Source organism: Bos taurus, chromosome 5 (assembly GCF_002263795.3).
Source record: "Bos taurus isolate L1 Dominette 01449 registration number 42190680 breed Hereford chromosome 5, ARS-UCD2.0, whole genome shotgun sequence".
Taxonomy (NCBI): Eukaryota; Metazoa; Chordata; class Mammalia; order Artiodactyla; family Bovidae; genus Bos; species Bos taurus.
Window position 1 is genome coordinate 102,074,433 of NC_037332.1, and position 23,556 is coordinate 102,097,988.

At 44.0% G+C, this 23,556-nt stretch overlaps 1 non-coding gene across 1 annotated transcript in view; it reads left to right on the plus strand.

Moving 5' to 3' along the window:
• The first annotated feature begins 12,277 nt into the window (after positions 1-12,277).
• LOC751788 (WC1 isolate CH210) overlaps positions 12,278-23,556 on the plus strand; it is a 61,273-nt gene continuing 49,994 nt past the window's right edge. Inside the window, exons 1-2 of the transcript XR_003034832.2 lie at positions 12,278-12,388; positions 16,146-16,475. This is a non-coding gene — a transcript (WC1 isolate CH210). The remainder of the gene's footprint in view (positions 12,389-16,145; positions 16,476-23,556) is intronic.

Below are 23,556 nucleotides of genomic sequence, written 5' to 3' on the forward strand. Positions count from 1 at the left end.
GTGACAACTCTGTGCTTTTAAAAACAAGAGAAGATTTATGAATTTTCTTTCTGTAATGGGCTTAAAAATGTGTCCCTAGGCAATGGCACCCCACTCCAGTACTCTTGCCTGGAAAATCCATGGATGGAGGAGGGCTGGTGGGCTGCAGTCCATGGGGTTGCTAAGAGTCAGACACGACTGAGCGACTTCACTTTCACCTTTTTACTTTCATGCATTGGAGAAGGAAATGGCAACCCACTCCAGTGTTCTTGCCTGGAGAATCCCAGGGACGGGGGAGCCTGGTGGGTGTCGTCTATGGGGTTGCACAGAGTCGGACACGACTGAAGTGACTTAGCCTTAGCCTAGCCTAGAATTGAAATATATATAAATGTAATATTCTCTATTTTTATCACGGATTTCATCTTGTGCACTAGCAAGGGATGTTGTGTGGATTGAAAGTTCCATAAAGTTAACACAGACTCTCCCATTTAAAATTTATCCCTCAATTTAGCTCGGGTTCATGGTAATAACTGTCTTGTCATTTCTAGTTCAAGCTCCCTGCTGAGACTGGTTTTCCTCTCTTTCAGGAGGCATCTTCTCGTCTCTTCCTCCCACAGGTGGTTCCTGGGGTGGGAGGGCTTCTTCCTTTGCAACAGCCAGTAGGGAAGGACCCTTTGTCTGCATGCTCTCCACTTAGAATCTGCTTGTCTTTGATTTTTTAGCTTTGATCTGCCTCTTGTCTCTGGGTATCTGATGTTGCACTATGGAGGAGTGAATGAGGCCAATTCAGTGGCCACACTCTGTTCGATGTTTCTGGTTATAGACTGTAACGGGCTGAACAGAGATGATGGGCTGGACCTAAGCCAGCTCATGACCTTGCTCTTTTCCTTCATGCTCTTGTGATAAAGTGGTCTTTGGTAAAGGAGTCTTTACTAACCTTGGTCCCATCCATGCAAGGAAGGCAAGATGGTGAAGGGGGTCTCCAACGCTTTGGTGTAACAACTCAGTTTAATCATTTTCCTTTAGAGTTGTACACCTCTTTTTAATTTTAAAAATATTTTGTATTTTAGTCTGTCTGATTGGTCCTGAGGAAATTTTCCTCAAGCAAGCAGGTTTAACTATTAACTTGCCTAGCAAAAGAGATTACTGAACCTCTGACCACCATTTTCTCATGGTGATTTGGGAATAATAATGCTACATGTTGTATTGCTTCACAATCCATAAGGACAAATAGTTAGCCTAAGTAAAAGAACAAGATTCTGCTCTTTACTTCTGTACTTCTAATTCAACGTGGAAGATGTTTAAATTTTTTTATAACTAAATTTCTTCCTGTGACAGTTGTGTGTGGTTTGAATTGAAAATATGCCAAATGACAAATACATAAACATCCTGACCACTTGGCCATATCTGATTAAGACCAGAACAGGAGGCTTCATGGTCTTCACCTGTCAGTGTTCTGTGGTTTGTCTTCTTTATCTTCAGATATACAAAGAAATTTGCAGCATTTATACATGTTTAGAACTGGCTGTCTCAGCACTGCTTTTGTACTGGGGCTAGGTTGTTTCTAGTTATTGAAATTTACTGCATTCCATTGCAGAAAGGTGTTGAGTGAAGCATATATAGCTCATACCATTTAACAGTATTGAAATATCATTAAAACAAATGATGCAGCTTGTATTGTGCTGGTACATCCTCACAAGTTAAATTATTTCTCAAAAGATTTCTTTTTGATTGAAATGATTTGTGCAAAATACCAGGCTGACATTCATTCATTCAGGTATACAAGAGACATCATTACGATTTTTAGTTAGCCAAGCACTGGGGATATGGAGGTGAATTAGACACAAAATGTTTTACCAAGTACATTCGACTTTATAAAGTAAAAATGATTAAGTAAACAACTTAATTCACAAAAGCTCACCAGTGGTAAGGCGAGGTTCTTGAGTCAGTTTACATGGGGCACAGAGAGAAGGGAGTGATGTGTGGAAGACTCACAACTCTGATCTGGCACCACGCGACCATCACAGCATGTGGTTCCTGGGAGAGTTCTGACAGCCTCAGTCAAGGCTCCAGGTCACAGAATTGAATTCCTGCTCTAGAGTCCTGGGATTCCTGGGGATGAGATGGTGGGAGATGCCCTAACACTGGCTTCTCTACTACTGCTATGTGTGTGTATATGTGTGTGTGTTAGTCACTCAGCTGTGACCAACTCATTGTGACCTCCATGGACTGTAGCCCCTCCAGGCTCCTCTGTCCATGGGATTCCTCAGGAAAGAATACCGAAGTGGGTTGTCATTTTCTTCTCCAGAGAATCTTCCTGACCCAGGGGTCGAACTCAAATCTCCTGCATTGCAGGCAGATTCTTTATCATCTGAGCCATCAGGAAAGCAAGGTAACAGTAGTACATAATACTACTACTATGTACTACTGCTGTTGCCTGGAAAGTTCCATGGACAGAGGAACCTGGCATGGGTTCGCAAGGTGCTGGCCACGATTGAGCACATCAGCATCAGCACATGTAATACTGTTAACTGGTGTTGTAATATCACATGCTAATGCCAACTCACTTAATCCTCACCAAAATCAGTCATCTTGGTGGGATCATACCCTCTTTTTACTAATCAGACAGTGTAAGAACCCTGTTCAAGGCCCACACTTGGCGTGTGGTTAAACTGTGGGTCAAGACCAGGCAGTCTGGCTCCTGAGCCTGTTTTCCTGACCCTGTACTGCACTCTCTCATGTTCATTGTGGACACAGCTGGGTTAGTGTCCTCCCTAAAACTTTCTTCCTTCAAATCTTTGATGAGATTGGATACTGAGATTTCTTTATGTGTCAGAAAGATGTAGCTTCATCCAAGGGGAGTTGGTTCATGTTGACTCTGCACCCCCAGCTCTGGGGTAGAGGGTGCTGTGGGGACAGGCTGCCAGCCCTGAGTTTGCCGCTCCCTATAGCCCGTCCCTTTCTATAAAGGGTCTGGAGCTGCTAACAGCATCTTACCTGTGAGATCCCCATCCAAAGTTGAGACCATGTGTATATGTACCTGGTGCAGTAAACGCATCCCTGTGTCACCCTGTGGGAGGGATGACTGGACTTCAGGAAGCACGTCCTGTGTTTTTGGTGTCTGGCTCGTGGTTTCTGGTGATGGTGTGGACTCCACAACTGGGTGAGGAATGATGACTCTGGGCCCAGAGGGAGTAGAGCATCAATTCTAAGTGACTGAGCAGATCCTGGTCTTACTTCAGCAACTGAGTGTAAATTTTGGTTTTCATATTCTAATAAGTTTTTATCATTAATGTGGTAAGGCTCCAGATATAGAAGGAGATGGGGTCAGGTACAGTCATGGGGCTTGAGAATGAGAGGACCAGATGACAAGGAAGTGATACTTAAATAAATAATGGGTAAATATTTGCATATTTAGAGGAAGAAAAGCATGTTGCGAGCGCGGCCACTCCAGTACTCTTGCCTGGAAAATCATGGATGGCAGGAGGCTGGTGGGCTGCAGCTCCATGGGTTGCTTAAGAGTCATACCGACTGAGCGACTTCACTTTCACTTTTTACTTTCATGCATTGGAGAAGGAAATGGCAACCCACTCCCAGTGTTTCTTGCTTGGAGAATCCAAGGACGGGTGAGCCTTGGTGGGCTGTCGTCTATGGGGTTGCACAGAGTCCGGAACACGAACTGAAGTGATTCTTAGCCTTAGCCTAGCCTAGAATTGAATTATTATATAAATGTAATATTCTCTATTTTTATCACGGATTCATCCTTGTCATAGCAAGGGATGTTTTGTGTGGAATGAAAGTTTCCATAAAAGTAACACAGACTCCTCCCATTTAAAATTTATCCCTCAATTTAGCTCGGCGTTCATTGGTATACTGTCTTGTCATTTCTAGTCAAGCGCCCTGCTGAGACTGGTTTTCCTCTCTTTCAGGAGGACTCTTCTCGTCTCTCCTCCCACAGGTGGTTCCTGGGTGGGAGGGCCTTCTTCCTTTGCAACAGCAGTAGGGAAGGACCCTTTGTCTGCATGCTCTCACTTAGAAATCTGCTTGTCTTTGAATTTTTAGCTTTGATCTGCTCTTGTTCTCTGGGTATTGATGTTGCACTATGGGAGGAGTGGAGATTGAGGCCAATTCAGTGCCACACTCTGTTCGATGTTTCTTGGTTATAGACTGCTAACGCGGCTGAACAGAGATGATGGGGCTGCTACTAAGCCAGCTTCATGACCTTGCCTCTTTTCTTTTCATGCTCTTGTGATAAAAGTGGTCTTGTAAAGGAGTCTTTACTAACCTTTTGGTCCCATCCATGCAAGGAAGGCAGATGGTGAGGGGGTCTTGAGCCTCAGTTCAAGACTTTGATCTGAGCAATCAATCACTCAGGCTTAAGAACTCTGAGTGCCACCCCAGAGGCACTAACCTTAGGTTTAAGTGGTTTTAAGAGATCACCACCGCACACACGAACTCACTAGCGTCTTACAGTGGTAAATTACAATATCAGCTCTGAGCAGAGGTGGTTACAATCATGAAGTTATTGAAGCCTGTTTCTTCAGAAGCCTCTTCTTGCACCACGGCCCCTTCCAAGTCCTGAGCGGGGGCCCTATGGCTGCTGCGGATTGAAAAAGCAGAGAGGACCTCTATGGATGCTTTGCCCCCTCACTGTGTCTTCTTCCCTGCCTTTTGCCTCTGGAACAACTTTTAGTCAAAGGAATACGGTTTAATTGGAGAAGCGAAGAAATGGTCGGAACAAACTAGGGAAAACAGTCAGAGGAGAGCTAAATAAATAATAATGTAGATCATTAAGCAACAGTCAAGGCACCTTTAGTTCTTTTCTCAGGGTTATTCCATGATATTCTGAGCCAGTATCCTGTGGAGCTCGTCTTATAGACACAGCAACACCAGGTGGAGCAGCTGACACTACAATGATGACCTACACTGTTACCCATGACTTTGAGCATTCCACAATTCTGAGAACTGACCACAAAGACATGGGAACAAGTACACCCAGCACTAAAGATCAGCTGTACCTAAAACAACCAGTGTATGTTTTTGATGGCATCACCAACTTGATGGACATGAGTATGAGCGAGCTCTGTGAAGTTGGGTGATGGACAGGAAAGCCTGGTGTGCGGCTGCTCATGGGGTCGCAAAGAGTTGGACTCGACTGAGTGACTGAAATGAACTGAAGACAACCATGATGATGCTAATCAGACCCAACTGATGACCAATTTGAAGATGACGTTAGAGATGACTGTGCTTGTTTCTGCATATAACCTCTCCCAACCCCAGCTCTGCTATAGAAGCTCTCACCCTCTCTTGTCATGGGTGGGTGGCAGTCGGCCCTTGTACAGATTCCCACACCCTCCCCGCCCAGTTGCTGGCATCTGAAATAAAACAGAAACTTTTTCTTTTCCACCAACCTGGCTGTATACTGCTTTTGAGCGGGTTAGCAGCAGGAACCCCTCACACATAACTTTCGGTTTACATGGTCACAAGGAGATTAGGTTTTGAATGTGCCATTTGCTTCAGTTGAGGGAAAAAAAATTCAGCAAAATTATTTCTTACAAAAGGTGAGAATTTGAATGAACTACATGGGAGAACTAAATCCAGGAATCAGATTTGTTCCAGAAATCAAGAAGAAACAGAAGAGGTATTGGAAAGTACATACTGCTTTTCATTAGTACAGATTGGTGGAATGTAAAAATAAGATCAAAGATGATGAACTGACTAACTCAAGAGCAAAGGAGAGGCTGTTTAAGGATGAAGGTCAAGATGCTCAGAGACAAAAATGGGGAAATGAAGCACAACTGTCAGCACAGACTGATGTAAAGGGAGGAGGAGCTGCACCAGGTGTGGATGCTCTTAAGCAGAAGTTTGGATCCAGTTGTTTGGTCAATCAGTGATGGTGGATTAGGAATCAACCAAGCCCCAAAGAGGAATCAAGTTGAGACCTGAGGAGCAGCTTGGGATGAAGACACAGAAGGAAGAGGAGATCCAGAAAAGTACCTGCTTCATGTGGCAGATTTTTGTCTTCCTTTCACATCTTCAGAATAGGCTCTGTTCTGATGCTGGAACAACTGACTCCCAAATCTCAGAAGGAACACACACATGCATACACACATTCATTACCAACCTGCAAACGTGCTGTGGTCAGTGAGGCTCCACTCGCTTACACGTGTACCATGTGAAACACGCAGCTTCTGGGGCAGGAAAGAGAGAAACCAGAGAGTCGCATGGGGTTTTCATGCCTCTACTCAGAAGTGACACAGGTGACAACACCCACGTTTCATTGGCCAGAATGAGTCACTGGGAGATAGAAAAACAGCTATTTGATGAATATTACTATTGATGCCACGTCCTTGGTAGCAATGCTGTCAGTTTTTTTTTTTTTTCCCTTGCCTTGGGGAAAGGCAATTGAGGTACAATTTTGTGCAGAAATTAAATGTCATTAGACCGTCCCCAGAATGGGATTTGAAGAAGGCCTTCTGTATCTGGTTCCTTCGTCTGGTGTGTCTCTGGCTCCTTACTCCACTTCTGTCTGTGCTGAGTGGGAGTAGTCAGATTCGTGTCTCCCCTGCCCCCACCACCCTCCCCACTCAGCATCACTAACTGCAGGGTGATTTTCAGCATTTGTTTATGCATTCATTTCTTTATTTATCCACTATTTGTTAAGCTTTCTCTACGTGTCTTTACTTGACTTTTAAGAGATATTGAAGAGTAAGACACAATACTTCCTCTCAAGAAGCCCCCACTTTAGAGACAGTCAGCAAGGTTTTACAGATTAAATAAACACAGCAGTAATTTTGAGCTGGAGGAATTAGAAAGAGTTCATAGATGTGACAACTCTGTGCTTTTAAAAACAAGAGAAGATTTATGAATTTTCTTTCTGTAATGGGCTTAAAAATGTGTCCCTAGGCAATGGCACCCCACTCCAGTACTCTTGCCTGGAAAATCCATGGATGGAGGAGGCTGGTGGGCTGCAGTCCATGGGGTTGCTAAGAGTCAGACACGACTGAGCGACTTCACTTTCACTTTTTACTTTCATGCATTGGAGAAGGAAATGGCAACCCACTCCAGTGTTCTTGCCTGGAGAATCCCAGGGACGGGGGAGCCTGGTGGGCTGTCGTCTATGGGGTTGCACAGAGTCGGACACGACTGAAGTGACTTAGCCTTAGCCTAGCCTAGAATTGAAATATATATAAATGTAATATTCTCTATTTTTATCACGGATTTCATCTTGTGCACTAGCAAGGGATGTTGTGTGGATTGAAAGTTCCATAAAGTTAACACAGACTCTCCCATTTAAAATTTATCCCTCAATTTAGCTCGGGTTCATGGTAATAACTGTCTTGTCATTTCTAGTTCAAGCTCCCTGCTGAGACTGGTTTTCCTCTCTTTCAGGAGGCATCTTCTCGTCTCTCCTCCCACAGGTGGTTCCTGGGGTGGGAGGGCTTCTTCCTTTGCAACAGCAGTAGGGAAGGACCCTTTGTCTGCATGCTCTCCACTTAGAATCTGCTTGTCTTTGATTTTTTAGCTTTGATCTGCTCTTGTCTCTGGGTATCTGATGTTGCACTATGGAGGAGTGAATGAGGCCAATTCAGTGCCACACTCTGTTCGATGTTTCTGGTTATAGACTGTAACGGGCTGAACAGAGATGATGGGCTGGACCTAAGCCAGCTCATGACCTTGCTCTTTCCTTCATGCTCTTGTGATAAAGTGGTCTTTGGTAAAGGAGTCTTTACTAACCTTGGTCCCATCCATGCAAGGAAGGCAGATGGTGAAGGGGGTCTCCAACGCTTTGGTGTAACAACTCAGTTAATCATTTTCCTTTAGAGTTGTACACCTCTTTTTTAATTTAAAAATATTTTGTATTTTAGTCTGTCTGATTGGTCCTGAGGAAATTTTCCTCAAGCAAGCAGGTTTAACTATTAACTTGCCTAGCAAAGAGATTACTGAACCTCTGACCACCATTTTCTCATGGTGATTTGGGAATAATAATGCTACATGTTGTATTGCTTCACAATCCATAAGGACAAATAGTTAGCCTAAGTAAAAGAACAAGATTCTGCTCTTTACTTCTGTACTTCTAATTCAACGTGGAAGATGTTTAAATTTTTTTATAACTAAATTTCTTCCTGTGACAGTTGTGTGTGGTTTGAATTGAAAATATGCCAAATGACAAATACATAAACATCCTGACCACTTGGCCATATCTGATTAAGACCAGAACAGGAGGCTTCATGGTCTTCACCTGTCAGTGTTCTGTGGTTTGTCTTCTTTATCTTCAGATATACAAAGAAATTTGCAGCATTTATACATGTTTAGAACTGGCTGTCTCAGCACTGCTTTTGTACTGGGGCTAGGTTGTTTCTAGTTATTGAAATTTACTGCATTCATTGCAGAAAGGTGTTGAAGTGAAGCATATATAGCTCATACCATTTAACAGTATTGAAATATCATTAAAACAAATGATGCAGCTTGTATTGTGCTGGTACATCCTCACAAGTTAAATTATTTCTCAAAAGATTTCTTTTTGATTGAAATGATTTGTGCAAAATACCAGGCTGACATTCATTCATTCAGGTATACAAGAGACATCATTACGATTTTAGTTAGCCAAGCACTGGGGATATGGAGGTGAATTAGACACAAAATGTTTTACCAAGTACATTCGACTTTATAAAGTAAAATGATTAAGTAAACAACTTAATTCACAAAAGCTCACCAGTGGTAAGGTCGAGGTTCTTGAGCAGTTACATGGGGCACAGAGAGAAGGAGTGATGTGTGGAAGACTCACAACTCTGATTGGCACCAGCGACCATCACAGCATGTGGTTCCTGGGAGAGTTCTGACAGCCTCAGTCAAGGCTCCAGGTCACAGAATTGAATTCCTGCTCTAGAGTCCTGGGATTCCTGGGATGAGATGGTGGGAGATGCCCTAACACTGCTTCTCTACTACTGCTATGTGTGTGTATATGTGTGTGTGTTAGTCACTCAGCTGTGACCAACTCATTGTGCCTCCATGGACTGTAGCCCCTCCAGGCTCCTCTGTCCATGGGATTTCCCAGGAAAGAATACCGAAGTGGGTTGTCATTTCCTTCTCCAGAGAATCTTCCTGACCCAGGTATCGAACTCAGATCTCCTGCATTGCAGGCAGATTCTTTATCATCTGAGCCATCAGGAAAGCAAGTTAACAGTAGTACATAATACTACTACTATGTACTACTGCTATTGCCTGGAAAGTTCCATGGACAGAGGAACCTGGCATGGGTTCCCAAGGTGCTGGCCACGACTGGGCACATCAGCATCAGCACATGTACTACTGTTAACTGGTGGTGTAATATCACATGCTAATGCCAACTCACTTAATCCTCACCAAAATCAGTCATCTTGGTGGGATCATCACCCTCCTTTTACTAATCAGAGAGTGTAAGAACACCCTGTTCAAGGCCCGCACTTGGCGTGTGGCTAAACTGTGAGTCAAGACCAGACAGTCTGGCTCCCAAGCCTGTTTTCCTGAACCTGTACTGCACTCTCTCATGTTCATTGTGGACACAGCTGGGTTAGTGTCCTCCCTAAAACTTTCCTCCTTCAAATCTTTGATGAGATTGGATACTGAGATTTCTTTATGTGTCAGAAAGATGTAACTTCTCCCAAGGGTGAGTTGGTCCATGTTGACCCTGCACCCCCAGCTCTGGGGTAGAGGGTGCTGTGGGGACAGGCTGCCAGCCCTGAGTTTGCCGCTCCTTATAGCCCATCCCTTTCTATAAAGGGTCTGGAGCTGCTAACAGCATCTTACCTGTGAGATCTCCATCCCAAGTTGAGACCATGTGTACCTGGTTCACTAAACGCATCCCTGTGTCACCCTGTGGGAGGGATGACTGGACCTCAGGAAGCACGTCCTGTATTCTCAGTGTCTGGCTGGTGGTTTCTGGTGAGGGTGTGGACTCCACAACTGGGTAAGGAATGATGACTCTGGGCCCAGAGGGAGTAGAGCATCAATTCTAAGTGACTGAGCATATCCTGGTCTTACTTCAGCAACTGAGTGTAAATTTTGGTTTTGATATTTATAATAAGTTTTTATCATTAATGTGTTAAAGTCCAGATATAGAAGGAGACAGGGTCAGGTACAGTCACGGGGCTTGAGAATGAGAGGACCAGATGACAAGGAAGTGATTCTTGCATAAATAATGGATAAATATTAGCATATTTAGAGGAAGAGAAGCATGTGTTCAACTGTCTTTTCTCCCGTCTCAAGTATGAAGGACAGGCATGGCGGGACAGAGAAGCTGTGTCTGCTGACTGGGATGAGGGGTCCCTCTGGTGGGGGATGTGGCAGGGCTGTGGACTAACCTCTAGCTGCCCTCAGTGTTGGCCCTACTGAGACCTTAAGGTGGGCCGTGGGTGGCTCTTGAAGCTGTCTCTGAGCTTCAGTGTGGACCCTGGGGCCTGTGTGTCACAGATGCTTCCTTCCACGTCTGTGCTGAAAAGACGGAATCAGGGTGAGGGGGCCTCAGGGTGGGCTTGTGTGGACCACAGGGCTGCATCATGGGAATCTTGAGCCTGAGGGGGCATGAGGAAAGGGGGCAGCACTTTAGTGACCTTGAATTTCGATGGGGGAGCTCTATCTTGCATCACTTATGGCCCTTCTCAGTCTCTCTATTCATCCCTGGGATACCTTCTGGGGGTGCATCTGGGAGCTTCTCTGATGAGTGGAAACAGAACCAGGCAGCAATGGCTACACTGGACATCATCCCTTCTGCTTGGATCTGTCCCCTCAACCCACCTGGGATTCCATTCTTGCCGTCACCTTTCCTCTTAAATGCAGAACAGAGGAGATGGGTTCATTGGTGGTTTCAGGCAGCATGAACCCCTTTCTCTTCTCTGCTTCAGTCACCCCTTCTTTGCCCCCTGCCTGCAGCTATCATGTAGCAGACTTTCTATTTCCCCATCTCTCTGGAGCTCTTCCCTTAAATTATATTTTGCATCTTCTTTAGTTATGGTTTTATAATACAAATGTATTCTGAATCTTATCAAACCATACTCTCAGCATATAAAGGGAGTACATGTGAAGTTTAGAAAACTTTAGTCTTTCTAAAGTATAATTTTCTTCTTGTTTTCATTGTTTAGTCACTTAGTCATGTCCAACTCATTTTGACACGATGGACTGTAGCTGCCCAGGCCATTCTGTCCACGGAATTCTCCAGGCAAGAATACTGGAGTGGGTTGCCATTTCCTTCTCCAGGGGATCTTCCTGACCCAAGAATCGAATTCACGTCTCTTGCTTTGTGGGCGGATTCTTTACTGCTGAGCCAAGAGTGAAGCCCCATGTTTTCTTCTAGAGATCCCTGCTCCTAATTTGGTGGGCTAGAGTTGAATGACGACTTCTACTTTCTCTTTGTTTCCTTTAATAGCAATCTCTTTCTCTCTGTCAGCCTCGTTTAGTGACTAGCTGAAAGAGATACTTCACATAAAATGAAATGCAATAAAGGGAAAGGGATTTAACACGTCTGAATGTCCCTATAGGGAACACACCTGCCAATGCAGGAGAAGCCGATTTGATCCTTGAGTCAGAAAGATCCCTTTAGAAGGAAATGGCAACCCCCTCCAGTATTCTTGCCTGGGAAATCCACTGAACAGAGGAGGCTGGTGAGCTACAGTCCATGGGTTGCAAAGAGTTAGACACGACTGAGCATCTAGGCACGTGCTCCAGGACCCAGTCTCCAGATTATTCTGAGAAGGGGGAAAACCCTGCAATCTCATCCGCCCAACTTGATGGGTCTCACTTCATGCCTTAACCTGTGAATTCCTGTACTCCTGGTCCTCATTTTCTGCTGACCTGATAAATACTCTTGTATTTCAAGACTTCCTGTAGTTCTCTGCTTCCACCCTGAGCTCAGTGCCGGGGAAGATCAATAGTTGATTCTACAAAAGTTATTCTCCACGGGTCAACAGATCCCACACCCAGACCCTGTGAGATCTCACAGTCTGCAGATATTGACCAGGGTGATCAGGGGAGAGAAAGGCACTCATGATTTTTGATGAACCGTTTCTACCCTAGTCCCAGTGGTGGGACCCAGCTGTCAGGACTATGGAAGCAGGAGCTCAAAGGACCGTGTTGCTCATATAAGGAGATGTTGAAGATTCAGAAGCTCATTGGTGTCTGAGCTGCAGAAAGTGGCAGATGCAGCCTCTGATAGTGCCTGAAATGGTGAGAGGTGTCGCTATTGGCTCTCAGGAGGGAGGGTGTAAGGGGTGGTCTATATAGACCCCAGTCGGCACCCTGACACCTCCTCACAGGCTGATCCTGCAGCTGGGACTGTGACCTTGAGGACGTGGGGTCAGGATGGCTTTGGGCAGACACCTCTCCCTGCGGGGACTCTGTGTCGTCCTCCTCGGCATCGTGGTGGGTGGTCAAGGTAAGAGCTGCCCCTCTCTCCTGGTTCACAGCAGGGGAGTGGACGCCTTGATGAAGGGAAAGGTGTCTGGACTTGTGGAACCTGGCCTCAGTGTTTCTGACCAAAAAGAACCATGTTGATGTGAATACTGGTTCCTTTCCTATGGCGGCGGGGGGCGGGGGGGGGGCATCCATTGGTCATAGAGGCAGATTTTACAGAGCCGTGAAGTTTTGTCTGGACTGAGCTGAGTCAGCCTAAGTCCCCTCCACGGTCTCCCTTGTTTTCAGGGAGCTTCTAGGAGTCCCAGTGGCTCTCACTGTGTGGAAGTTCCAGTGACTGAGCTCACCTGGGAGTCTGGGCTGTTCCCACACGCTCCACGTGCCTGGTGTGTGAGCACTGCCCCTGGGTCCCTGTGTTTCCTATGTCTTCGCTCCTGTAGGCTCTGTGATTGTGTGTGTATGTGTGCAAGTGAGGAGTGCGTGAGGGTGTGTGTGTGTGAGGGTATGAAGAATGTGTGTGTGTGAGTGTGTGAAGGTATGTATGTGTGAGGGTGTATGTGGGTGTGAAGAGTGTATGTGTTTGTGGAGTGTGTGAGGAGTATGCAAGTATTAAGGTGTGTGAGGAGTATGTGTGGGTGAGTGTGGGTGAGTGAGGGTGAGTGAGGAGTGTGTGAGTTGTGTGTGAGGCTGTGTGAGGCTGTGTATGTGGGGGGAGTGTGTGAGCCTGTGTGTATGTGTGTGTGTGTGTGTGTGTGTGTGTGTGTATGAGGGGAGGTGGAGCCTGTCTGTGTGAGAGGAACAGAGCTGCAGAGCAGGTAGTGAGTCCAGTCCGTTGCTCTGTGAAGCACACGAGGTGTCCACAGGGCTGGGTGTCATGGCCGCTGCATGTAACTGGATCAGAGCTCTCTGGCTCTGTCCCCCATCTCTCGGGCTCCCCTCTGCTTGTTGCCATGTCTGCCTAGCACTGGGCTCTGTGAGAGGCTCTGCCTGCTGGCCTCACCTGTTCCCACCAGGTGTCCATTAGGGAGCAGAGAAGCCTGCATCCAGGAGCGGGGACCTCTTGTCTGTTCAGTTCAGTTCAGTTCAGTCGCTCACTGGTGTCTGACTCTGCGATCCCATGGACCGCAGCATGCCAGGCCTTCCTGTCCATCACCAACTCCCGGAGTCTACCCAAACTCATGTCCATTGAGTCGGTGATGCCATCCAACCATCTCATCCTCTGTCATCCCCTTCTCCTCCCACCTTCTCTCTTTCCCAGCTTCAGGGTCTTTACAGATGTGTCAGTTCTTCACATCAGGTGGCCAAAGTATTGGAGTTTCAGCTTCCACATCAGTCCTTCCAATGAACGACTTGTCCCTCTGTTTGTAAAGAGCAGTTGATGTGCAGCCCCACGTGTATAAGTTCCCAAGTTCCTGCCCCGGTCCCTGTGACTCATTTCCTGATGTGCTGGGGGCCTGGGATGGTCTTCCCCCCGCCAGGATCTGCTGTGACTCTGTAGGGAGCACTTTCTCTTGTGCCCTCTCCTGTCCCTCCCTCCCTGGGAGCTGTTTTCCCCTGAGTGAGGGTGGAGTATGTTACCACTCCTTCTGTCGTGGTCTGCAAGGTTTCTTTGGACAAATCCGCTGATCTCCTTATGGGAGTTCTCTTGGGTGACAGATTTTTTTCTTCTCTTTAGACTTTTAGAATTCTCTCTTTCTCTTTGCATTTGAACAGTTTAGAGAAGGTTGTTTGGATTGAAATTTTGAGGTGACTTATTAGCTTTTTGAACTTAGGTGCCCAGATCTTTCCCCAGGTTTGGAAATTCGCAGCCTGTCTTTCTTTCTTTTTTATAATTATTTATTTTCGGCTGTGCTAGGTCTCCTTGCTGCATGCGGGCTTTCTCTAGCTGTGGTAAGCAGGGGCTACTCTTCACTGCAGTGCACAGGCTTCTCACTGCAGTGGCTTCTCTTGCTGGAGACCACAGGCTCTAGGTGCACACATTTCAGCAGCTGTGGCACACTGGCTTAGTTGCTCTGCGGCATGTGGAATCTTCCTGGACCAGGGATTGAACCCATGTCCCCTACATTGGCAGGTGGATTCTTAACCACTACACCACCAGGGAAGTCCTCAGCCCTTAATTGTTTTCTCCTTCACTTCTTCTGTTATGATTCCAGTCCATACAGTTTCTCTTTATGGTGTCCACTGGCTTTCTATATTCCTTTCATTTTCTTTTGGCTCCTCTATTTGGATGCTTTCAACTAATCTTTCTTCTAACACATTGATTCTTTTTTCTTTTTCTTTCCCTTGGTCAAGTCTGTTGTTGAATCTCTGTGTTGAATTCTTCAGTTTACTCATTGTATTGTGTATGTTAAGTTGCCTCAGTCATGTCTGACTCTTTGTGACCCTATGGACTGTAGCCCACCAGGCTCCTCTGTCCATAGGATTCTCCAGGCAAGAATACTGAAGTGGGTTGCCATGCACTCCTCCAGGGGATCTTCCGGACCCAGGGATCAAACCCGAGTCTTACATTACCTGCACTTGCAGACAGGTTCTTTACCACTAGCACCACCTGGGAAGACCATTCATTTATTATTCAGCTTCAAAATATCTGGTTGAAGAATTGAAGAAGTGAAAGTCACTCAGTCATGTTTGACTCTTTGTACACAGTCCATGGAATTCTCCAGGCCTTAGTGAAGTGGGTAGTCTTTCCCTTCTACAGGGGGTCTTCCCAACCCAAGGATCAAACCCAGGTCTCCAGCATTGCACACTGATTCTTTACCAGCTGAGCCACAAGAGAAGACTGGAGTGGGTAGCCTATTCCTTCTCCAGCAGATATTCCTGATGCAGGATTTGAACCGGGGTCTCCTGCATTGCAGGTGGATTCTGTACCAACTGAGCTATCAGAGAATCACAAAATATCTAGTTAGTTCTTCTTGTTTTTTTTTTTTTTAAATAGAGTCTTCTGATGCTGGGAAAGATTGAAGGTGGGAGGAAAAGGGGAAGACAGAGGATGAGATGCTTGCATGGCATCACTGACTGAATGGATATGAGTCTGAGTAAACTCCGTGAGTTGGTGATGGACAGGGAGGCCTGGCGTACTGTAGTCCATGGGGTCTCAAAGAATCAGACACGACTGAGCGACTGAACTGAACTGAACTGAACACTGGTAATGTCTCCATCTATGATGTTCTTACTAATGAACTCCTTTTTCTATGCAGAAACCAGAGTCATCTTATGACTTAACCACTAAAGTGACATCTGATCACTTTCATCAAATTCCATTTGTTAGACGCGTGTTACTAGGTACATTGGAGTGTGGAATTACACAAAGACATGAACACCAGATGGCAGGAATAACCAGGACATTTTAGAGCCTGTTACCCCAGCCATCTGTTCCTGAGCTGGATGACATGCTTCCTATGGACAGGAAAGGAGAGGGAGGATTCCTCCCTGAATCCCGGGCCATGAGCTGCAACTGAGATGGAGAAGCTGGACCCTAGTAGCCTTGGGAACATCTACAGGGAGGGCAGCATCCAGAGACTCTGAAGGCCTGTCCTCGGTGGTGTCCCTGGAGCTGGTTCTAAAGGCTCCTGAGAAATACTTGGTGCCTCCCTTCCTGCTCTGTGTTCAGTGATGGCACATTGGGGGCTTAGAGCTGGCCACACTGGGAATGTTCATACCACAGAGGTCAGGAAATACTATATCCCATGCACTGTTTTGCTCCTCAAAGAGCTAATGTTTTAAATATTATGCCACTCTAAGTCTCCTAAAATCTTTCATGCTGTGTGTCTCTTTTGCAGCTCTGGAGCTGAGGCTGAAGGATGGAACCCACCACTGTGAGGGGAGAGTGGAAGTGAAGCACCAAGGAGAATGGGGCACAGTGGATGATATGGACTGGACCTTGAAGGATGCATCTGTCGTGTGCAGACAGCTGGGGTGTGGAGCTGCCATTGGTTTTCCTGGAGGGGCTTATTTTGGACCAGGACTTGGCCCCATTTGGCTTTTGTATGTTTCATGTGAAGGGGTGGAGTCAACTGTCAGTGACTGTAAGCATTCTGAGATTAAAGACTATCGTAATGATAGCCTTTCACATGATTGCGATGCTGGAGTAGTCTGCTCAGATAAGTCCTGTCTGGTTTGTGTGGGGATCTCTAGCAGGAAAAGCCTTTGTCTTATTACCGGAATGATTTGAGATTATGGATACAGCCTTTAGAACATACTTGGGTGAAGGGTCTTTGTGATGTGTCACAGGAGGCAGAGGTGAGGTCAAAAGTTTCATACAGATTAGCTTCTGGATTCAACCTCTGTGACTCAGTCTCAGCATGGTAATTGTTCTGTATTCTTTGACATAATGGTCAGTAGGGTGTGGCTACATTGATGGGGGCGGGGTGTCACAGGAGAGTTGTAGGCAACAAGGTTTATTATCCTCACTGGTCCTAAAAGTCAGAGTCACCACACTCCATCAGGTTGATATGTGAGTGATATGCCAATAAAACAGGCTCAACCAAGCAATGGTGACCCCACAAGGGCATGTGAAGACCCATGGACAAGTGACCATACCCGAAGTCATGGTGCAGTTACACAAGGAAAAGGTGTGAGAGAAATTCAGTGGTGCATTTAAATGTCCCTAGGTCACAGTCAGAGGAGGCCAGAAGTGGGACTTGTGGCAGGGAAAATCTCATCACACTGGTGTACCTGATGAATCAAGTGGGGAGCTCACACCACATTTGTAGGGATGTTGAGGGAGCAGGAAAATGAAGTCTTGAAGTTTACAACACAGTAGCTGAAGTGCACCACATATAAGAGGCAGTGAAGCTAAGAGTTCATGGGGTTCTCAAGGCAAGAATACTGAAGTGGTTTGCCTTTCCTTCTCCAGAGGACCATGTCTTGTCAGAACTGTCCATTAAGACCCGTCTGTCTTGGGTGGCCCTACATGGCATGGCTCATAGTTTCATTGAGTTAGACAAGGCTGTGGTCCATGAACTGTGAACTTCCAGATGTTCAAGCTGGATTTAGAAAAGACAGAGGAATCAGAGGTCAAATTGCCAACATCTGTTTGATCACTGAAAATGCAAGAGAGTTCCAGAAAAACATCTACTTCTACTTTATTGACTATGCCATAGCCTTTAACTGTGTGGATCACAACAAACTGGAAAATTCTTCAAGAGATGGGAATACCAGACTATCTGACCTGCATCCTGAGAAATCTGTATGTAGGTCAAGAAGCAACAGTTAGAACTGGACATGGAACAAAAGACTGGTTCCAAATCGGGGAAGGAGTACGTCAAGGCTGTATATTGTCACCCTGCTTATTTAACTTATATGCAGAGTACACCATGAGAAATGTTGGGCTGGATGAAGCACAAGTTGGAATCAAGATTGTCAGGGGAAATATCAATAAACTTAGATGCAGATTACATCACACTTATGGCCAAAAGCAAAGAACTAAAGAGCCTCTTGATGAAAGTGAAAGAGGAGAGTGAAAAAGTTGGCTTAAAACTCAACATTCAGAAACTAAGATCACAGCATCTGGTCCCATCACTTCCTGGCAAATAGATGGGGAAACAGTGGAAATAGTGACAGACTTTTTTTTTTTTTTGGCTCCAAAATTACTGCATATGGTGACTGCAGCCATGAAATTAAAAGATACTTGCTCCTTGGAAGGAAAGCTATGACCAACCTAGACAGCATATTAAAAAGCAGAGACATTTCTTTGCCAAAAAAGACCAGTCTAGTCAAAGCTATGGTTTTTCCAGTAGTCCTGTATGGATGTGAGAGTTGGACTCTAAAGAAAGCTGAGCACGGAAGAATTGATGCTTTTGAACTGTGGTGTTGGAGAAGACTCTTGAGAGTCCCTTGGACTGCAAGGAGATCCAACCAGTCCCTCCTAAAGGAAATCAGTCCTGGGTGTTCATTGGAAGGACTGATGCTGAAGCTGAACCTCCAGTACTTTGGCTACCTCATGCGAAGAACCGACTCACTGGAAAAGACCCTGATTCTGGGAAAGATTGAAGGTGGGAGGAGAAAGGGATTACAGAGGATGAGGTGATTGGATGGCATCACCAACTGAATGGATGTGAGATAGAGTAAACCCCGTGAGTTGGTGATGGACAGGGAGGCCTGGCATGCTGCAGTCCTTGGTGTTGCAAAGAGTCAGACATGACTGAGGAACAGAACTGAACTGAATTGAAGCTAAGAGGACCTGATGTGACTCCTAAGAAGTACTCAGTGCTATCTAAGTTTGTTTGACCTATGCCAAGGTGGATGCAGGAAAGAAGTGAAACCAGGGTGTGAATGGGTGCTCAGAGTATTTGGCAGAGATGCTTCTAGTTATCACAATTGCAGATTGGATGTCCAGGTTATTAATCACATCAGAACAACTGGACTGGAGGAAGATATTGTCAGTTATCACAGTGAATTCCCTAAGGTAGAAGGCTGGTCTTAGGATAGTACCACCCCATCTAATGGGATGGTGGGACAGGGGAGCCCTGAAGACATCTGCAGTAGGTCCTTAACAGCCACAGCCAATCAGCTCTTGGGTGTTTATGTACAGGAAGATCATTGGAAAAGTGATCTTTTCTAATCTCACCTTCAGCAGATCTTTGATGATTCTAGTTGATGCCCTTAAGGAAACAATTCTTTTCCTTTTTAAAAAGTACTTTATTGAGGTATGTCTGACATACAAAACTGCTTGATAAGTATGCATTTGTGAGACCACTACAGCACTTATGTCATAAATCTATTCATCTCTTCAAAATGTTTTCTTCCATTCTCTTTATCATTCTTATTAAAAATAATTATTTTCAAGGTAAATTTGAATTTTAGTTAGAAACTTTTGTTTTAAACAAACCTGTTTTCTGGCATCTCAAGTAATCCTCCTCATTGTCACAATGTCATAATCATGGTTCCAACTGAAGATAAATTTGTGGAAATACTACAGGTGTCGCTATCATATTTTGATAAATCAGCATCTGAGTGAAAATAGAGTGTGTGATGTTCAAACTTTGTGTTAAATTAGAACTCCCAATGTTATCCTAAGAATACTGATGTCTTGTTATTAATTCCAGTTAAGATATACTTAGAGGTATAGAATTGGAAGTGCTCTGATATTTAACAAAGGTCTGTCTAGTCAAGGCTGTGGTTTTCCAGCGGTCATGTACGGACGTGAGAGTTGGACTGTGAAGAAAGCAGAGCGCCGAAGAATTGATGCTTTTTAACTGTGGTGTTGGAGCAGACTCTTGAGAGTCCCTTAGACTGCAAGGAGATCCAACCAGTCCATTCTAAAGGAGATCAGTCCTGGGTGTTTATTGGAAAGACTGATGCTAAAGCTGAAACTCCAATACTTTGGCCACCTCATGTGAAGAGTTGACTCATTGGAAAAGACTCTGATGCTGGGAAGGATTGGGGGCAGGAGGAGAAGGGGACGACAGAGGATGAGATGGCTAGAAGGCATCACTGACTCGATGGACATGAGTTTGAGTGAGCTCCGGGAGTTGGTGATGGACAGGGAGGCCTGTCATCCTGCGATTCATGGGGTCGCAAAGAGTCGGACATGACTGAGTGACTGAACTGAACTGAACTAATATTTAAACCCTGATTGTGGTTTGTACACCCTGACTACCATTGCTCTAACTTAGACTCTCACATTTTTATGAATGGTTCCAGGTTCCTTCTATTTCTCTTTTTGTCACTAGTTTCCTCCTCCTGGTCTGTTCTTTCTGTATTTTCAGGCATATTTTAATGATGTGAAGATAAGTCAAAGTGGTGGTGATATAGCAGAAATAAGATTAGAATACCATGTATTTTCATTATTTTAATCAAAACTCTTGGGTTTTCTTCTGCTCAACCTTAGGAGTCAAGTAAGGAAGAGAAATTTCAGCCTCAGTAGTGGATTGCTGGAAGTGAAGTACCGTGTTTAGGATAAATCTAGAGTGGTAAGAATGACCAGAGGAGAATGTAGAGAAGCTTGTTTGAAATAATGAGGAGATTTCATGGAGTTCAAGTGGAAGATCTGGGAGGGAACACACAAATTGTGAAGGACTGTGATGCAAGCATTCCAAGTTCCTGCAGTCCTGTCCTACTCTTTGTGATCCCATGGACCATAGGATTCTCCAGGCACGAATACTGGAGTGAGTTGCCATTTCTTTATCCAGGGGATCTTCCTCACCCAGGGATCAAACCTGGGTCTCCCGCATTGCAGGCAGAATCTTGATTATCTTCTGAGCCACCAGGGACTACAGTACTGAAGTGCAAAATGGTGAGGGGATAAAGATGCAAGGATTGCAGAAGGGGAGAGTTGGAAAGATGCAGGTCAATTCCTACATTCACCACAGCCTCTGTGTTACACTTCCTTCCTGCCCTCATTCCTTCCCTCCCTCTCTTCCTTTATCCTGTTGTGGGAGTCATTTCTGAGCTCCGTGAAAGTGCTAGCATTTGTAGCTGGAAGTTTTCTTAGTGGAAAATTTTTATAATATGGATTCTGTTTATTTAACAAATAAGTTTACTCATATTTTTCTCTTTTTTTGTATCAGATTTTGGTGAATTGTGTTTCACAAGTAATGTGTTTTTAAGGACTTGGCCCATTTTACAAAAAATTTTCAAAGTAGTAGCACTGGTTCATATCATATCTTTACATGTTGGGAAGATCTACAATGATATTCCTCCTTTTGTTACTGGTGCTGTTAATGTGTTCCTCTTTTTTCTTAATTGGTTTGCTAGAAGATTATCAGTGTTAACGTTCTTTTTAAGAGAATCACTAATGGACTGTATTGATTTTCTTGATGTGTATTTGCTTTTTTCTTAATTGATTTCTATGCTCAGTTTTCATTCCTCTTTTTCAGTTATGATTGTGATTGCTTTTGTAGCTTCTTGAGATGGAGTCTTGGATCATTTCCTTGTGTTTCTATTTTTATTCTAATGTAATCATCAAGGAAGCATCAAGGTTCTAAATTTTCTTCTAAGCATCACTTTATTTTTAACCCACCAGTTTCAATACTATATAATTTCTTTTGTATTTTATTATCATAAAATGTTTCTTTTTCTCTGTATGAATTCTTTGTCTTATAGTCTGACTTTGTATGATATTAATTTAGATATTATATAGAGTTTTCTCTGATTTGTGTTTGCATGGTATGTAGTTTTTACCTCTTTAATATGTTTCTGTGTATATATTTAAACACATATAAGTTTGTAGACAGTATAGTGTTTTGTCTTATTTTATCTGGTCTGATCATCTTGTTTTTTATTTGGAGTACTTAAATTATTTACAGTTAATGTTATTATTGATATAACTGGGTTTAAGTGTACTTGCCTGCTATTTGTCAGAGAAGGCAATGGCAACCCACTCCAATACTCTTGCCTGGAAAGTCCCATGGACGGAGGAGCCTGGTAGCCTGCAGTCCATGGGGTCGCTAAGAATTGGACACGACTGAGCAAATTCACTTTCACTTTTCACTTTTATACATTGGAGAAAGAAATGGCAACCCACTCCAGTGTTCTTGCCTTGAGAATTCCAGGGACCGGGGAGCCTGGTGGGCTGCCATCTATGGAGTTGCACAGAGTCAGACACGACTGAAGTGACTTAGCAACAGTAGCAGCAGCAGCTGCTATATGTTATATCTTTGTTCTTATTTTAATCTTCGAGTATATTTTATCATTTTAATTTAAATACTGTATTGATTTATTAATTGTATCAGGTTTTTAGGTGATTATAATGTTTAGTTAAAAAATTTTTTTAAGTAATTTTTATTTGTTGCTGGCTGGGTCTTCACTGCTGCATGGGCTTTTCTCTAGTTGTGGAGATCAGAGGCTGCTCTCTAGTTGCAGGCATGAGTTTCTCATTGCGGTGGCCTCTCTTGCTGTAGTGCACAGGCTCTATGGTGCACAAGCTTCAGTAGTCGTGGCCCCTGGGCTCTAGAGTACAGGCTCATTAGTTGTGGTGCACAGGCTTAGTTGCTCTGTGGTATGTGGGATTTTCCTAGACCACGGATTGAACCCACGTCTCCTGCATTGTCAGGTGGAGTCTTCACCACTGAACCACTGGGAAAGCCCAATGTTGAATTATTAATCTTCAGTTACATTTTACCTTGAAATGATATTATGTCACAACTTGCAATGTCAGTCACTATACTTTTCTTCCACTTTCCTGTTCCTGTCATTGGTGCTGTCATTGTCATACATTCTACTCAAAAATTTATTATGAATCTTATAGTTTGTTGCTAATATTTTTGCTTTAAATCTTCTAATAGAGAACCAACACAGTCTCTATAGCTTTGAGAGGATCCATGTTTTCATCTGCTGTCATCTCCCTTTAGCTTGAAGAACTTTCTGAGGCAGTTTTGTGTAGTGTGTGTCTGGTGGCCTCCAATTCTATCATCTCTCATTTACCTGAAATCATTTTAATTTTCATTCAGTTTTGAAAAGTATTTTCTTGGGTGATTCCATTCTAGGTTAACAAATGCCAAACCCCAATACTTTACATATGTTTTTACATTGTCACCTGACTTTCATTGCCTCCAACAAAAAGTCAGTAAGCAATATTTATCCTTTTGTTCCCTGTATATAATGTGTCAAACTTCCCTGGCTGCTCTTAACATATTTTTGTTTGTTTGTTTACCAATGAACATCAGTAATTACATTGTCAAGTTTTCTGAGAATGGTTTCACTATCTTGCTTGGGGTTTGTTTAGCTTTTTGGATAAGTGGGTTTACAGTTTTCAATAACTTTGGGAAAATGTCATTTATCTTTTCTTAATATTCTTCTACACATCCCTTATTCTGAATCTCCAAATACACATATTTTATATATTATCCTACATGCCATTGTGTTTCCATTCATATTTTCTGCCTTTTTACTCTCTTTGGTTCAATTTAGATAGTCTCTACTGCTGTGTTTTACTTCCCAGTTCTTTTATTCTGCAATGTGTAGTCTCTTGTGTAATTAATCCAAATGTTCATTCCAATACTATATTTTTCAGTTTCAGAAGTCTCATTTGTTTATTTTTCCTAGTTTTCCTCCCTGTTTATTTTTATGCTTCATTAAGCATATTGATATTAGGGATTTAAGGAGTTCTTCAGCCAATTCAATCATTTCTGTAATTTCTGAACCCGCTTTAAATGATTGTTTTTAAAAAAATGTGTTATGGGTTACATTTCTCTCTTTTTGAAATTCTAATAATTTTTTCTTTGGATGTTGGGCATCACTAAGCAGTCC